The 17,559-nt window shown below is 43.5% G+C and overlaps 1 long non-coding RNA gene across 1 annotated transcript; it reads right to left on the reverse strand.

Annotated features, from left to right (window-relative positions):
* Positions 1 to 1,778: 1,778 nt before the first annotated feature.
* Positions 1,779 to 16,273, reverse strand: LOC138445194 (uncharacterized). The gene is made up of 4 exons (XR_011258744.1): positions 16,122 to 16,273; positions 12,676 to 12,809; positions 10,511 to 10,631; positions 1,779 to 4,520 (listed from the first exon to the last, which is right to left on the reverse strand). It is a non-coding gene; the product is annotated as an uncharacterized lncRNA (long non-coding RNA).
* Positions 16,274 to 17,559: the final 1,286 nt, after the last annotated feature.

A 17,559-nucleotide genomic window follows, 5' to 3' on the forward strand; every position in this document is an offset into this window, starting at 1 on the left:
CCACAGCCCCAGCTCAGGGCAAGCAGCCCCTGAGCCAAGACCTGCAGGAGGCACAGAGCTTCCGCGCCTGGAAGCCGAAGGAAGAGCATTCAAGGTGGCAAGCCTCCTCGAGGTAAGAAGAGGCAGCCCAGCCACGTGCGGCTCAAGCCCTGCTTGGCTGGATCTGAGCGCGCCTCCAGTATGGCAGATCTCCAGCTCTGCTCAGAGGCCCGATCTGGCAGAGTTCCTGGTCTGAGGCTGCTCTGCCCTGGCCGAGCCTTGCCCTGACTTGCCTGGCTGCTAGGCTTCCTGCCATGGAAGGAGCAGGCTCCTTGAGCCTGGGAGATGCCACTGTCGCCTTCCTGACCTCAGCTCTGCTCCTGCCTTGCCTTTGCACCAGGCGTCCTTGGGGATGGCTTAGGGGCCGGTGGGTTGCACACTGCCAAGGGCTCCAGCAGGGAGAGCTCTGTCAGAGGCAAGGGAAGGGCAAGTGCAGGTCTCCTCCAGCGGTTGCTTGACAGCCCAGACTCAGCGCCGCACGGTGAGCACCAGGCTCCTTGGACCCCTGGCGGGGCTCTGGAGCCCCGCACACCTCGAGTCTGACTCCGTGGGCGCCCAGTAGCTGCCTCACACACGTAGGTTCCCTAGCGCTCTCCTCTCCAGCAGAGACGTGTGCAGGTGGTTGAGTCCTGCACCTGTGTGTCTGGGCTCCTGCCCACAGCCCCAGCTCAGGGGAAGCAGCCCCTGATCCTAGACCGTAAGGAGGGGCAGGGAGCCGGCGCCTGGAAGCCGAGTGAACAGCATGCGGGAATCGAGCTTCCTAGGGGGAAGACGAAGCAGCCCAGCCGCCTTAGGCTGCAAGCCCTGCTTGGGCGGAGTCGAGTGCGCCTCCAGGATGGCAGAGCTCCAGCTCTGCTCAGAGGCCCGATCTGGCAGAGTTCCTGGTGCGAGGCTGCTCTGCCCTGGGCAAACCTTGCCCAGACTTGCCTCGCTGCTAGGCTTCCTACCCAGGAAGGAGCAGCCTTTGCGAAGTTGGGAGACGCCACTGGCGCCTTCCTGGCCTCAGCTCCACTCCTGTATTGCCTTTGCACCTAGGCCCCAGGCGTCCTTTGGGAGGCCTTAGGGGCCGGTGGGTTCCACACTGCCAAGGGCTCCCATAGTGAGAGGTCTGTTCAAGGGAAGGGATGGGTATATTTGGAGTACAATCCTGTATCAGATGTGAGGCCCACACCTTCACCCTGAACGCTCACTCTGAACCCTCACCCCGAACCCTTACCCTCACCCACGCCCTCACCCTGAACCCTCACCCTCACCCTCTCCCTGAACCCTCACCCTCACCCTCTCCCTGAATCCTCACCCTCATCCTGAATCCTAACCCTCACCCTGAATCCTTACCCTCACCCTCATCCTGAACCCTCACACCTCACCCCTCACCCTAACAAGTTTGGAGGGCTGTTCCACGAACTCTAACCTTTACCCTACCCTAACCCGACCCCCATCCACATCCTAACCCTAACCCACATCATAGTCACGCCCTCAGCCCTATACTTACCCTTGAAGTACCTACCCGCATCTTCTTCATTTTTGACACTTCCCATGCATAACAAAAGACGAGGTTGTAAGGTTTCAAACATGGATCCAAGACCCATTATCCACATAAAAGGGATATAAATACTATGATCATATCATTTAAATCTCTTGCATCACCAAAATACCTCTCCACCACTTATCCAGTCGCCATTGATGGATCACATCTATCTCATACATTTTATAACTTAGCAATCAAATACGCACCAGGACTCTGGGTAATTATAGAGACAAGATTTATTTATACCATAAATATTTCAACAAATTCCACTTTCTACGATGAGTTCAATCTTCACAAAAGTAGGATGAACAGCACCTGTTTCCACTAGGATCCATAGAGCGTGAAAATCTTAATGATGACCACCAGAAAGGTCAGCACGGTTGATATCACAGATTTTTCAGTGTTCCAATACAAGTTCTACCCAAATCCATAAAGAAAGACATACGCATAGGAAACTACAAATTGAAAGCAAGTCTTTTGAGATAAATATTGGACATCAATTGTATGAATCTTTAAGGCATAACTGCAGACATTCTTCAGACATTCTTCAAATTCATAGAATGACAACAAAGTATGGCTACGTACAATCCATTCGGTTTTATGAACCACTCATGAATAACCTCACAAGCCATTTGAAACCAGATGACAATTTCAAATAGCTTTGATCTACAAACAAGGCTGTAAGACAGAAAGTTAAAATCGAAATACATGAAGTAAATCCTCAATAGATATGAAAACATCCCATGGTAGTGAAGTCAATTAGCATTAGTTATTAGGGCTTTCATGCACAGACTCATCTCTGATCGATGTGATCCCAATTCATATTTGGCAAAAAATACGAAAGCTGATCTTAACAGTCATATTATTTTTCTTTGTACCCCTAAAAAGAAAAATGAACATGAAAAACTAAATTAAGCTTGGAGGCTCACATTTCCCAATCGGTATACAAAGCAACAGCATGTCAAACTTTCTAATTCACATATGCATTTAAATGAAATTGGATGAAATACCCCTAAATAAACACATACTTCTATGCCCAATGTTTCACAAGGCAGAAAACGCTCAATGAATGAAACTGAGAGGGTAACAGCCAGGAAGGCCAGGGGTCTCCAAAGGGAGGAAATGGGGTGCAAGTGTCAGACAGTTGTTATCTGTCACTTCCGAGGCAGGAGGAAACAAGCTGTTATCTTTTTTCCCCTTCTTGATACAAATTTAAACAGAGATTTTCTCTTACAATTCTGTGTTGCTATAATGACACCTGGTTCCGCCTGAACTTCACTTTTCTCATACTTTGAGCTGACCAAGGCATTTTTCTCATGGAAAGGTTTGCCTTAAGCTATGTGAATGTACTATGTATTTACCCTAGACTCTATCTTCAAGTAGGTTCTGCCTAAAGGCTCAGAACTGACTTGACAAACCAATATGCTTTACTCATACATGGCTCTCCTGATCTATGTGAATGAAGCTATCCATTTGCTCATATCAATCGTTTTATGGCCCAGGATGACTCACCTGGTGCCACGGTCATCTCCATATATCTTGTGGGTGAGGGGTCTGCTGCCATTCCTTTCTCTAATGAGTAGACTGCTAGTAGCTAGATAACATCCAGCCAAAGATGAGTAGGGGGGCACTCTTTCTGCCCCCTTCTGATGTCTATGTCAGAAGCTTTCTCTCTTTTATACTTTAATAAAACGTTGGGACACAAAAGCTCTGACTGATCAAGCCTCATCACTGGCCCCGGGTTGAATTCTTCCTCTAAGGAGCCCAAGAATTCAAGCATCTTTCATGGTTAGACAACAACCTTTCCAAACAATGGTCTTTTCAAAAAAAAAAAATGATGATAAGTGATGAGTATGCATATGTCTACGAATGAAATGGGACCTATATGTCAAACCACATAAAAATATATCTTCCCTCAACATACATATAACACAACCAGGCCTTCACATGCATCGATTCTCCAACTATCAAGTCATACAAATATGGATGTAAAATATCACAATACATTCCAAAGTTTAAAAGTGATGGATATTGACTTTCGCCCGCTGGTGCTTCTTTTTATGTCATCTCCATTATATTAGCTATGACAACGAATCATGTGCTGTGCGAAGTCACTTACATTGTGTCCAACTCCTTGGGATCATATGGACTAGGCCCCACCAGGCTCCTCTCTCCATGAGATTCTCTAGGCAAAGATACTGGAGGGGGTTGCCATGCTCTCCCTCAGGAGATCTTCCTGCCCCAGGGATGGAATCCATACCTCCCATGTCTCCTGCATGGGTATGTTCTGCATGTTCTTTACCACTAGAACCACCTGGGAAGCCCCAAGACACATGAACATCAGTGGATTTGGGGATCCACGGGGCATATACAGAACCATTCCTCCAACAAAACTGAAGAATGACTTTAAAATCTCAAACAAAACATGAGTATATGTGTTCACAAACTTCATGGAGCAAGGGTTTCTTCGATCTGAAAACTGGCATCGATGAAGGACTGTGTGAAGAATACTTCAAAGTCTATTTGGCAAACACAGCCTACGTTGGCTATATTTAGTCCTCAGTTGAATGGAATGTCATGAGTACTGGTCATTTCAAATAAGTAGCCTATGACGCTGTTTACACTTATTGGGACGCGTGGTATACCACATTCACACATTTCAGTAGCATTGGTGCAAAAACGATACATTTCTCAGGGGAAGCTTCTACATGGACTCCTGGGATCAGAGCTCTAACTCATACACACATACTTTTCCTTTTAAAATGATCCTGCATGATAAGCAAACAAAACACTGGATGAACACCTAGACGGTGAGCTCTGTACTAAATGATTTTAAAGCCAGTAGATGGAATGAGCTGATGAGGAAGACTACAAACGAGTCATCTTCTTCAACTTGGTCAAACTGCTCATAGTCATACAAGTGAATGAAAAGTTGAGCCTGTTGTCATTAAATCTGTTTAAAAGAAATAGAATAATAAAACAAATTAGTAAATCTTATTTTCTTAATAAACATTGTATTATTTCTGCACAGCTTTGTTACTGGCATGAATAGAATATCTACAATAATAACTTGTCACAGTGAAATGGATTCACATTCGATATCGATTCACATCTATAATTGATGCCATAGCTGTTTGATACTATTGCTTGAATGAATGCAACTTATGTGACTTCACAAACTACAAACACGACTAACATAATAGGTATTAAAAAACCTTGAGTGACATGAGCGTGAAGACTTAGTAGAGTTGCTCTCAAGAATAATGATACTATTATTCGCTCTAGCCATAGTACTGGAATCTGTACATTAACACCCCTGCAAAACAAAAGGAAAGGATAGAATAATAATAAAGGAACTTCATAACTATATTCCTACTGTAAACATTCAACACTATGTTTTCTTTTAAACTGACTTTCATATTTGGTCTACTGTAACCTCTTCTGTGTTCATTTTATGCTAAACTTATTGCTAACAGTAAAATTACCATACGAGCTCTAATTAATTTTTTTTTTTACTTGCAAAGCTACTGATAGAACCAAAGGCCAATATCTACATCAAACAGGAGAAACGGAATGGAAACTGTAAACAATTTTATGGAAGAACATTTCCGTGCTCCTATTCAGTCAAATGGGCATTCAAAAGGATGTGATTTTTCTGAAAGTTTATTTCAGAAACTTGGAATTGGATGACTGCAAACAATAAAACTAACAATATATTGATACATAATATTAATAATATACAGTGGGTCATTCTTTTTTTATTCTGCCACAGCTAACAGACAGAAAGTCAGTTGTCATAACTACTACTAACATAAGACCCTCACCGATAAGTGAAGATATATAGGAAAATCCATAATAGCTCTAAAAACCATCAAAGATAAAATGGTAATTAAAAAATACACTGACAGTTTAGCTGGTATAAGAAACAGGATGATTATGAAAGCAAAGCCAACAATCATGGATAGGCCATGGAAGCCCGTGGCTGTCACCAGTGTTGACTTATATCCTTCATCTGAGGTTGTTAAAAGCGCTTGGTAAAATCCAGAGGTTTGCAGCAGTGGTAACCTCCTGAACAGACTGAAATAAAAAGGGTTTCCAGAATATCCTGATGATTTCCATCTACTAGGCTGTGATGAGCTCAAGCAATGCATACTCCAGAGGACAGAAGACAGACAGGTTGGGAACACGTCTACTGCACTTACGGAGAAAGGGAATGTTGCTGCTCAGCCTAGTACAAGTGTAGAAGCAACACCTTGGTGATTCGACCTTTAAAGACTCGATACATATGAGAACGACTGGTATGAATAAACCTTCAGAAGTGCTTTCTCAGACCTCCTCCCATCATAAGCACAAGCATAATGAAAACGCTGAGTTTTCATGGTCTCACCCAAAATAAGACTCACTTATGGCTTTGCTTTGAGAATAGTTGAACTACTCATTGTTCAAGAGAAATGATCCTTTCTTCTCTGAAGATTTGTGAATCATTCACAGGGTGTGGTGAATAAACTACTTAAGGGTCTAATACATAAAAATGCAATAGGCTAAGCACAGAGATGTTTTTCTCCCTTTCTCAAAGGATGGAACATTTTGTATTTGCACTGATTTTATGTCTTGACTTCATGTACAATTATATACTGATTTTTTTAGTTGACATACAATAGGACTAAAAATATTGATATAATACTGATAACTCATGTTGGTATGTGTGGTTGTCACATAGGATTCACAGGAGATTTAAATTCACAGTTGTCAACGTAAAGGATGAATGCTATTTAGCTTCTTCGTGAATCTAGACCACGAATGAAGAGTTTTCCTCAACATATTTCACTGAGAGAAATACAAGGATGATAGGCATAATACTATGCTTCGACTCATGGATATCTAAGCATTGCTCACAATACAGATCTGATTTTCAACATCAGGGTTCTTTCAGTGTCCTTGAACAGCATTTGTTTTTCTGTATACAGAAGAAAAAACTCATGAGTATCAAACTGGTTCACATAAAACATGTGTATGAATTGTTATCTTCCTGAACCAGGGATCAAACCCACATCACTTCCCCCTCCTGCACTGGTAGGCAGATTTTTTATTTATCAACTGTGCCACCTAGGAATCGACATACATTTCAAGGACCACTGCCATCAGCTTCTACTGTTCATGACCAAAGTAGGAGAAACAACATTGGAAGAAGTACTCATAAGGGTACTCATAGGAAGTACTCATAAGTCAAGGAACTGTTATACTGGGTACTCTCGTTGTTACTGGGACAAGTCAGTTCCTCCGATGATGATGGGTATAACTGAAAAATTATTACAAATGCATGGGCTGCGATGTCTACGTGATAAATGTGTTCCTCTTATACTATTGCTTCAGGGATGCCTACTTCAGCATGAAGGAATGCACTTCAAGGGATGCCCGCTATTCCAGCTCAAGCAACAGATAGTGAAGTGCAGATCATTGTCCTTTGTTGAAAATAATCAGCACTTTGTCAACATAGGGAACATGCCAGAGGGACCCTTGGGATGGAACTCTAAAAACAGGTTGGGCCCTCTTTTTGCCAAGCCCTGCGATAAAATACAAATCAGAAAAAGAAAAATAGCATCGGTTTTGTCAGGACTTCCTCATCTTTTCTTTCTCGGTAGCAGGAAGCAGACATTGAGGCCAGAGGACTGCAGGATTTCATTGTGAACTAACGTTGGGTGGGGTGGAAGCTCATCACTCTAGTAAGAATGTGGTTCAATAAAATGGAATTTCATTCACTTCATGGACATAGAGTTCTATAATCCTTCATTAAGGAATTCAATAAGCTATATTTCCTTACACCTTCACAATCTCTTGGTTTACGAGAACATCAATTGCTAGTCCAGCACTTATACAATGAGTGTTACAGGTAGTATGAATGTATAAATGATGATGAGCAATGACAGGAAGTTTATTTAATCTCTGTTTGAATTCTTGATTTTTTATATAATTTTTTATAATATCCTTACAGATGTGAATATTTTACTGACATGTATAAATACACGTTGAGTAGTGCTATGATAACTCATAGTGTTGGCACAATAAATATCATGGTTACTATGTGCTTTTCATATATTCCTTTTGAGATTCTCTTCCATTATACATTATCATAAGATATTTAATAGTTTCCTAAACTGTACAGTAGGTCCTTGTGGCTTCTTTTATATATAGTAATGTACTTGTTAATAATTCAAACAAAAACTGGTACACAAATACTCATAGTGACATTCACAATAGCTCAAAGGTAGAACTCATTCAAGTGTCCGTTGGTGGGAGACTGAATATGCAACACAAGGTATATTCAGAAGCTTGAACGGTATTCCACCATACGAAAAAGTACATTAAATGGTGCTGCCACTCTGCAAGACATTACAGAAATGACTCCAAAACAAACACATGGAATAAATACATAGTTCGATTCCAATTCAAGCTATGTACCCAAAAGGATTGGGAAAGGGGGCTGAAAAAATGGATACTTCTTCCGTCATACTCACAACAGCATGATTCACACTGGCAAACAAACAGAAGTGATCTAAGTGTCCATGGCAGCCAATTCCATAAACAAACTGTGGTATACACACAATGGAATCTGATTCGGCCCTTCAAAGTCAGTAATTCTGACAATGCGACAATGTGGACAAACCTTATGGTCATTAGATCATGTGAAATAAACCAGACCAAGAAAAGACAAACGTTCTGTGATTCCACTCATATGAGATATCCAAACAAGTCAAATCTGTCAGAAATAGCAGAGAGTGATTCCGACCGATCGAAAAGAGTTCATGTTTCATGGACCTCAGTTTCCCTTGGAAAAACTGACTTCCCGTGATATCTCCAAAACCAATTAGACAAATAATTGGAAGCTATATCCAGTCAAATGAATGTAGACATAATGTTATATACAGTGTACACCAAACTCACTCAAACTTCTTAACAGACAAAAGGCAAAACTGTATCTATGGTACCTCAGCTTAGCTTAAAACTGTATCTACAGTACCTCACTTCTGCTTATAAAATTTAACAACAACAACAACAACACACTAAAGTCTATCCAAAAAAGGATATAAAACATATATAACATTAACTTTAAAGAATTAGACATTTAAACTGTGAAAAACCTTATTCACAAAACTTAAACACAAGCCACAGGAAAATATATTTATAAAATACATATCTGATAAAGGATTGTACTCCAAATATACCAAAAAATCTAGAACAATCTCATAAAAAATGTATACACCTAAACACCTGGCCTACAAAAATATAAAGATAGCAAATAAGCCTATCAAAAAGACTCAAAATCACATATCATTAGGAAATTACAAACTAAAATAACAGTGAGGTAGCACTGCACACCTATTAGATCCAGTAAACTCAAAAAAAAAAAAACGGGGGTAGGGCACAACTTCTCCGGTGGCTCAGTGGTAAAGAATCTGCCTGACAATGCAAGACACTCTAGTTTGATCCCTTACCCCAGAAGATCCCACATGCCACAGAGAAACATAGCTGGATTTTTCCACAGCTAAACAAAGCTCACCTGTGACCTGAATACTATATGGCTAGCACTTACTAAACAGCTTTGAAAACGTCCAGACAAAAAGTATCACATGATTATATACAACAGCTCTACTTGTAATAACTAAAAACTTTCAAATATCAGGATGTCTTCAGTAGATGACAGTGTAAACAAATGGGGATACATCCAAAGTGAAGGGGAGCAAATGCTACCACAAAATATACCACCTCAGCATGAGAATTAGTGGGACCCAATTAACTTTTTTTTTTAGAGGACACATGATCATCTCTGAAACCCAAGTTCAAGACAGCTCTTCTGTGAGTCACATTTACCAGAGAAATCTCATTTCAAAGGAATCCTCTCTATATGCCAGATAGAAGGATGAGACACAGTCTTTTGAAACTCTTTTTTCTTTTCTATCGATAGGGAAAGCTAAGCCGTAAATCTGCACAACAACCATACCCTTCCTTTCCTTTGGTTGTATCTGTAAAATATTTGTTTCTTTTTTAATTTGGCTGCGCCAGGTCAACCTTCATTGAGGTAAGCCAGATATTTAGCTACAACATGCAAATTCTCCTTTGTGGCATGGGAGATCTAGCTCTTGGATCAGGGAATGAACCTGGGCCTCCTTCTTTGGGAGTGTCCAGTCTCAGCCACTGGACCACCAGAAAGTGCCTGTTTTGTTTTCAGATGAAGATGGAATCTAAGGTGATATCTTGGGCCATTTCAGTCACTGACTCAGTTTCCTGAGTTTCTCCAAAGCACGCACAAGGTGCACATTATTAAACTGGTTTGCAAAACAAGAAAAGGTTGTCTGCTACAACACTGTATGCTTACAAATATCTAAATGGTAAATGGCATATTATTTATTTTTAATTACTATGGGGGGGGGGGAGAAAGAATGCAGGATTCATACATGTTACCACATGAATAAATATTAAAACCATCTTCAGTGAAAAAGAAATCCACATAGAAAAGGCCACCCAGAACCCTTATTCACCATGTCTGCTTTCAATCCATCAAGTTTGTCCAAATAACTGAAAATCTCAGTAACACTCTAAATAAAGAAAAAAGGATGACGATGGAAACAAAAGATATATTCATACACTTGAACAATTGCTAAAAGTGGAAGTGGGGCAGTGGATTACATTATAATGTAGGTACCATATGATTTCCTGATTTTGGAGATTATGTGCTGGTTCTGCAGAAGGTACCCATTTTGGATAAAACACATAGAGTATTTTAGATGATGTGGCAAATGCTAGCACTTGTTCCCATTGCTAGGCATTTTCTGTACATTTTAAATGACTGGAAAGTATACTAGGTTTCAAAACAACCATGTCAATACCACAAAAGAAATTTAGAGCAGACAGGCAGGAAACTTTCTGATACAGGCCAAGACTTACCCAGATGAAGTTCAAGGGAAGCTGCGATGCTCACTGCCCGTGAAGGAGTCCACGTGGAATGAAGAAGTAGTGTGGGAAGTCTATTAGTAACCACCATGTCTTGGGTCCTCTGGATGACCTACTGCAGGAGAAACAGATCTTACAGATAAAATGTTCCACATCACTTCACAAAAAGTTGTTAGACTACATTCAGTAAAGCTGAATCATTTTGGATTAATTTACAATCATAAAATACTACCCTTTACAGTCCAAAAATCACTTGCATTTCTATACACTAATAACAATCAGAAAAAAATATTAAGAAAATCCCACTTAAATAAAACATCTAGCAACAAACTTAATCAAGAACATAAAAAACCAGTAGTCAGAAAACTAGAAGGCACTGATAAAGAAACCAAAGAAAATACAAACACACAGAAAATTATTCCACGCTCATGCACTGGAACAATGAGGAATTAAAAGGTCCATTCCAACCAAAGTCATCAACAAATACACGGACTGCAATCACAAAATAATATTCAATGGCATTTTTCACAGAAATAGAAATATTCCTAATATTAGGCTGCTACTGTTGAACAGGACCTTAAACGGCCAAAAAGACTCTGAGAAAGAGGAACACAGCTGGAGGCATCTTCCTATCCCTCTTCAAACTACATCACGGAGCTGTAGTGACCACCACAGTGAGGAACTGGCAGGAACACAGACACATGGACTCCAGGAGAGAATAGAGAGCCCAGAAACGAACCCACCTGTACATGGTCAGTTCCTGAAAATCAAACCAGGAACGAGCGAAGAGGAAAGGACAGTCTTCTCAAGAAACAGTGACAGGAAAATGGCCACCTACACGGAAGAACATCAGTGTTCATCCTCTACATCATCTAAGGCAAATCTAACTGAAAACCCACCGCTTTGCACACGGAGCTCTTTCCCCCTGAGTCCTCTGAGATGGACCTCCAGTCAGCCCTCAGCTGGACACAGGAAACGTCTACTCCATCCTCATTTTTCGCTCTTGCAGCGCCTCCCTGCTGGTGGGCACTGAGGCAACCCTGCTCCTCTCAGCCTGGATGCAGCCCTGTTATCCAGAAGCCTGAGCCCCGATGGTCCTGAGGAGACAAAGCTCCCGCCAGCTGCTCACGGAGCAGAGTCTAAAGGCAAAGCGTCCTGCGCCCGCGGGTCAGAGGGGCCTTTGGCGCCCCCTGCGGGCCACAAGAGAAGAGCGGGCAGCCCGGTGCTCACAGACCTCAGAGGGCTCACCCAGAAGCAGCTCTGCTGCGAGCACTCAGACTGGAAGCCCAAACTGAAATGGAGCAGAATAGCTCCATGACCCTCCGCAAAACATGGCTAAGGAACAATCAGAGCCTGCATGGAATGCAGCCATAAAAAGGAACACATTTGAGTTTGTTCTAATAAAGGGGAGGGAAGTCAGTCAAAGAGAGAAAAACATGGAATCTAGAAGGATGGTACTGACGAGTCTGTTCACAGAGCAGCAATGGAGGTGCAGACATAGAGAACAGACTTACAGACGAGGGTGGGGAACAAGAGGGAGAGGGTGAGATGAATGGAGAGAGCAGCATGGATGCAGGTACACCTACATTTGTAAATAGACAACCAATGGGAATTTGCTGTATGATTCAGGGAACTCAAACTGGGGCTCAGTAGTAACCTGGAGAGGTGGGAATGCGTGCGAGGTGGGAGGGAGATTCAAGAGCAAGAGGACATAGGTACACCTATGGTTAATTCATGTGGATGTATGACAAATCAAACCAATATTGTAAAGCAATGATCAATCAACTAAAAGAAATAACTTTAAAAAAATATGAACATAAACACAAACTTTGCAACAAGGTAACTCCATTTAAAAAACTATAGAATTTTAGAAAACTGCAAAAGTTCTACATGACCGTTGGTCTGGTGATCAGGTCTAACATACACAAAACAAGCCAACTTACCAAATTATGAATATAAATTATTTAAAACATTGCCTTTTATCATTTCATACATTTACCCTGTGGAGGACCTTACTCGAGAGAACCAAAAACAAACTGTTAAATGAACCACGGACCACCCACCCTGGCCAGGCAACAGAGAAAAGAAAACACTTGCAGGAATCATCTTACAACAGGAGGTCCTGGGAAGGAACAAGGAACGAACAAGCTACCACCAACCAGAATTCTGGAGAGGTCAGGAGATGGGAGGCTCCAGTTCAGAGGTCCTACCAACCTCCCAGGATCCACTTCGCTGGAATCCATCTCAGCTGAGTGATGCGTGTGCCCCCAAGAAGGATCCCAATTCAGAATGCCTGGCAAGAGACAAACCAGAAATGAGCCCGATGACCATAAAACCTGAGACTGTGAGCCACGTGACAGAGTGGTTCTCTCCGTTTCCCTCACCCTCCTGCCCTCCACCCTGGCAGCCCTTCCCAATAAAGCCTCTCGCTTGGACAGCACTCCTCTCCTCAGACAACTCATTGCCCAGTGTCAGACAAGAACTCACTCTCAAGCCCTGAAAGGGATCCCCCTTCCTTCATCAAAAGCAATATCCAGGAGAAAATATCTTCAAAACGCTATCTTGCAGAGAAGGAAATCAGAGAAGGCAATGGCAGCCCACTCCAGTACCATTGCCTGGAGAATCCCACGGACAGAGGAGCCTGGTAGGCTGCAACCCCGGGGTCACTAAGAGACGGACACGACTTCACTGAGTGGCTTCACTTTCACTTTTCACTTTCATGCACTGGAGAAGGACATGGCAACCCACTCCAGTGTTCTTGCCTGGAGAATCCCAGGGACAGAGGAGCCTGGTAGGCTGCTGTCTATGGGGTCGCGCAGAGTCAGGCACGACTGAAGCGACGCAGCAGCAGCAGCAGCAGCAGCAGCAGCAGCAGCAGCAGCAGCAGCAGAGAAGGAAATGGCACCACCTGCAGTACTCTGGTCTCAGAAATCCCAGGGACAGAGGAGCTTGGTGGGCTACAGTCCAAAAGCAGGGCATTTCTGATGGGAGGAAACAGTCCCAGGGAAGCTGAGCTGCTCACCAAAGGCCCCAGAGCTTTGGATAGCACACCAGAGCTGGGGCTGAGGATTCCCAGCTGCCATGCCTCTTGATCCTGGCCTCTTTCACTAGATACATGTGTGGAAAACTAGTCTAAAATATGCCCTGGTGGTTCCATAGTAAAGAATCCACCCCCCGGTGCTGGAGATGCATGTGCGATCCCTAGGATGGGAAGATCCCACATCCTATGGAGCCCGTGTGCCACAACAGCCGAGCGAGCCTGTGCTCTAGATCCTGGAAGCCACGATGCCGAGTTCACATGCTGCAGCCACTGAAGCCCGTGAGCCTGTGCCCCTCAACAAGAGGAGACACTGCAGTGAGAAGCCTGCAAACCACTAGTTATGGCCCATGCTCACCAAAACTAGAGAAAAGCCCACACACAAAGAGGCAACACAGCCAACAATCAATAAAACTGTTTTCCTAAAACAATGCATATCTGACAAAGAAACTGTATTCGAATTGTCCAAGAACACTAGAGCAAACAAGCCCATTCATAATTGGTAGCGACTGAAATAGACACCTGGCCACTGAGGGTATACTGATAGTAAACTATCATACAAAAACATACTCAAGATACTGGTGCAATGCATGCAGAGCCCCCTTTGAAAGACAATCTGACAGTTTTTTTTTCAGTAACCACGTGGGACAAGCACTGAATTCTGTGTATGACAAGCGGTGGAAGCCAGGTATCTTACCATTGGAATGCAAAGTTACAGATAAACAAAAGGAAACGTTACAATGTCCATGTCGTGGTGGATCAGGTTGGAGACATCACAAATTACCTTTAACTGAATATGTTCAAAGGTGAGCTGGAATACATGTATATATATATATATATATATCCATGTATTGTCAGCTGAGCATATTGAGCTCCTACATGTATGTTTTAAATATCATTCTCTAATAAAAGGGAACAGGAAACATCTCCAATGGCCCGGTGGTAAAGAATCTGCCTACCGATGCAGGGAACACGGGTTCAATTCCTGTGTAGGAGATTCCACACGCCCAGGGGCAATGAAGCCCTTGAACAGCTCTTGAAGTTTGCATGCTCCAGAGCCCAAGTTCTGCAAACAGAGAAAGCACTGCAATGAGAAGCCATGGCACAGCAACTAGAGGGTAGCCTCTGCTCACTACAACTAGACAAACGAGCAATAAAGACCCAGCACAGTCAAAAATAATGTAATGTTTAAAAAAAGGACAGTTCTTTGAAGAAATGACTGAGACTAGGGGTGAGACTGTAAATATATGAGACAGGGTCATCTTAAATTATGAGAAATTAAAGAAACTAAAGACAACTATCAAGCTGTCCAAACTGATACAAATGAATGATGACACAGTGTTATCTGTATACACCAGCAAATAACAATCTGAAAAGGAATTTAAACAAACGATTCCCTTTCAGTCATGTCAACATTAATAAAAGACTTTGCTATGGACAGAATGAGGATAACAAGACTGGCACACTGGAAATGATACATGATTGCTGAAAAATACCCTAAAGACATGGACAGATATGCCATAGCGATGAAAAGGCTTCAGTTGGCAATACCATGGAATGCATCTTCAATCTGAAATGAAGATTCAATATGAATTTCAAAAGGCTGAAAGGTGGTTGCTAAACCACAAAAGATGCCAGCATTCTTGGACTCCAGAGGAGAATTCAATCCAGGGCAAGTGACGAAGCTTGATGGCTCAGAGGTTTTCTGTTAAAAAGTTTTATTAAAATATAAAAGAGATCGAGAGAGCTGCTGACGTAGACAGTAAAAGGGGGAAGAGTACCCCCTGCTAGTCTTTAGCCAGATGTTATAGAGCCACTAGCAGTCTGCTAATGAAAGAAAGACAATGTGTCAGAGAATGGCACCAGGCCCCTCACCCACAGCATGCATTGAGATAACATTGGCAGCAGATGAGTCATCCCAGGCCATAAAATGATGGACATGAATCTTGAAGAAAGGCAGATTTCCAAGCAAATATATAGTTTCATTCACATAGATTAAGAGAACAAGGTATGAGTAAAACATACTGGTTTGTCAAGTTTTTTCTGAGCCTTTAGGGGAAACTGACCTGAAGACAGAGCCTTGGGTAAATACATAGTACATTAGCATACCTTAAGACAAACATTTCCATAAGAAAAATGCATTGCTTAGTTCAAGGTTTGAGGAAAGTTAAATTCAGGTGGAGCCAGGAGTGGTCATGGCAACACAGAAATTTCTGAGAAACCTTTTAAATTTGTATCAACATGGAGAAAAAAAAATGCAGCACTCTTTTGTCTCCTCCGGCCTCTTAAGAGAGAGAAAAAAACGTCTGACACTTGCAGTCTATTTTCTCTGTCTGGAGACCCCTGGCCTTCCTGCCTGTTATCCTCTCCAGGCCTGTAGGAAGCAATACACTAGGCTGCTTGGGAAAACCGCGCGGGTCTGAGCTTTATGCAAAGGGGTAAAGCAGTAAAACCCTTGACCTCAAAGGCGAGGCTTTTCTGCGACCGCCATTTTAGTCGGCTCCGAGACTGCAAACAAAGAGGGCAGAATACATGGTTCCCTGCTCCGCCCAGTCCGAGTTCCCTTACCTGTGGCCCACAGCCCTGCGCTCTGCTCGCTGGATGCCAATCGACGGGGACCCAGGAGCCCACGAAACGAGCATTCCCAGCTGCAATGGCGAGCCCTGAGAGCCCTGGCCCCCGACGCGCCGCCATGTTCATCCCGCCCCAGACCCGCTCACGTGAGCCGCGCTCCTGACCAGCAGCCCAGGCTCGCCCCGCCCCCGACGCGCTCACGGTGCGCCCCACCCCCACGCCCCCTTCCAGGACAGGCCCGCGGGACCGCGACTGCCTCCAGGTGAAACACAAGGACAAGCAAATCCACCCCACCGAGACAATCCAAGCTTTTTCTCAGCTGATCTGTCTATGATTTAGGGATAAAACTATGACTATAGAAAGCAAAGATGACCTAGGACAGCCATGATAGTCTATAGAGCCAGACCCTGGCGGGCAGAGGCTTGAAGAGGGTCCGGGAGCTCTGTCAGAACAGCAAGCCTCTGTAGCGTAGCGGTTAGGTGCACTGGTGAGCAGGCAGACGATGGTCTGTAAGTCAGGAGTTCAAGTCTGCAGCTTAACTCTTTTGCTCTTAGGGGGCGGGGGACAGCAACAGGCGGGACTTAGACCAAAAACGTTTATTTTTATTTTAGAGGTTTATTGTTTAGCTTAGGGTTAGGGTTCGGGCAACCCCCCAACTTGTTCAGGTTCGGGTTCAGGGTTAGGGTTAGAATTTGGGGATCCCCCCTCTTCTAAGAGTTCGGGTTTGGGTTAGGGTTCATGTCAGGGTCAGGGTTCGGGTTACGGTTAGGGTTAGCATTAGTGTTGGGGTTACAGCTTAAAGTGAGCCCTAATAGGGCCCATAGTTCTTTATTAGCCTGCCCTGGCGGGCCGAGGCTTGAAGAGGGTTCGGGAGCCCTGCTGAAAGCAGCAAGCCTCTGTATCATAGGGGTTAGGCGGGCCAGTAGGCGGGCAGACTATGGCCTGTAAATCAGGAGTTCAAGTCTCCAGTCTGACCTTTTCGCTTTTAAGGGGCAGGGGACTGCAAGAGCCAGGGCTTAGACCAGAAAATTTTTTTATTTTAGAGGTTTATTGTTAAGCTTAGGGTTAGGGTTCGGGCAACCCCCCCCCCCCACTTGTTAGGGTTCGGGTTCAGGTTAGAATTCGGGGACCCCCCTCTTCTTAGAGTTCGGGTTTGGGTTAGGGTTCATGTCAGGGTCAGGGTTCGGGTTACGGTTAGGGTTGGCATTAACTCTAGGGTTACAGGTAAAGTGAGCGCTAATAGGGTCCATAGTTCTTTATTAGCCTGCAGTGGCGGGGTGAGGCTTGAAGAGCGCCTGGGAGCAAAACAAAACCCAGTAATCCTCTCTAGCGAAGCGGTTAGGCTGACAACCAGTTAAACATCCAACTTGGCTCTGTAGGTCAGGCATTCAAGTCCCAGTTTTGCCTCGTTTGCTTTTAGGGGGTGAGGGAC

Source organism: Ovis canadensis, chromosome 8 (assembly GCF_042477335.2).
Source record: "Ovis canadensis isolate MfBH-ARS-UI-01 breed Bighorn chromosome 8, ARS-UI_OviCan_v2, whole genome shotgun sequence".
Lineage (NCBI taxonomy): Eukaryota > Metazoa > Chordata > Mammalia > Artiodactyla > Bovidae > Ovis > Ovis canadensis.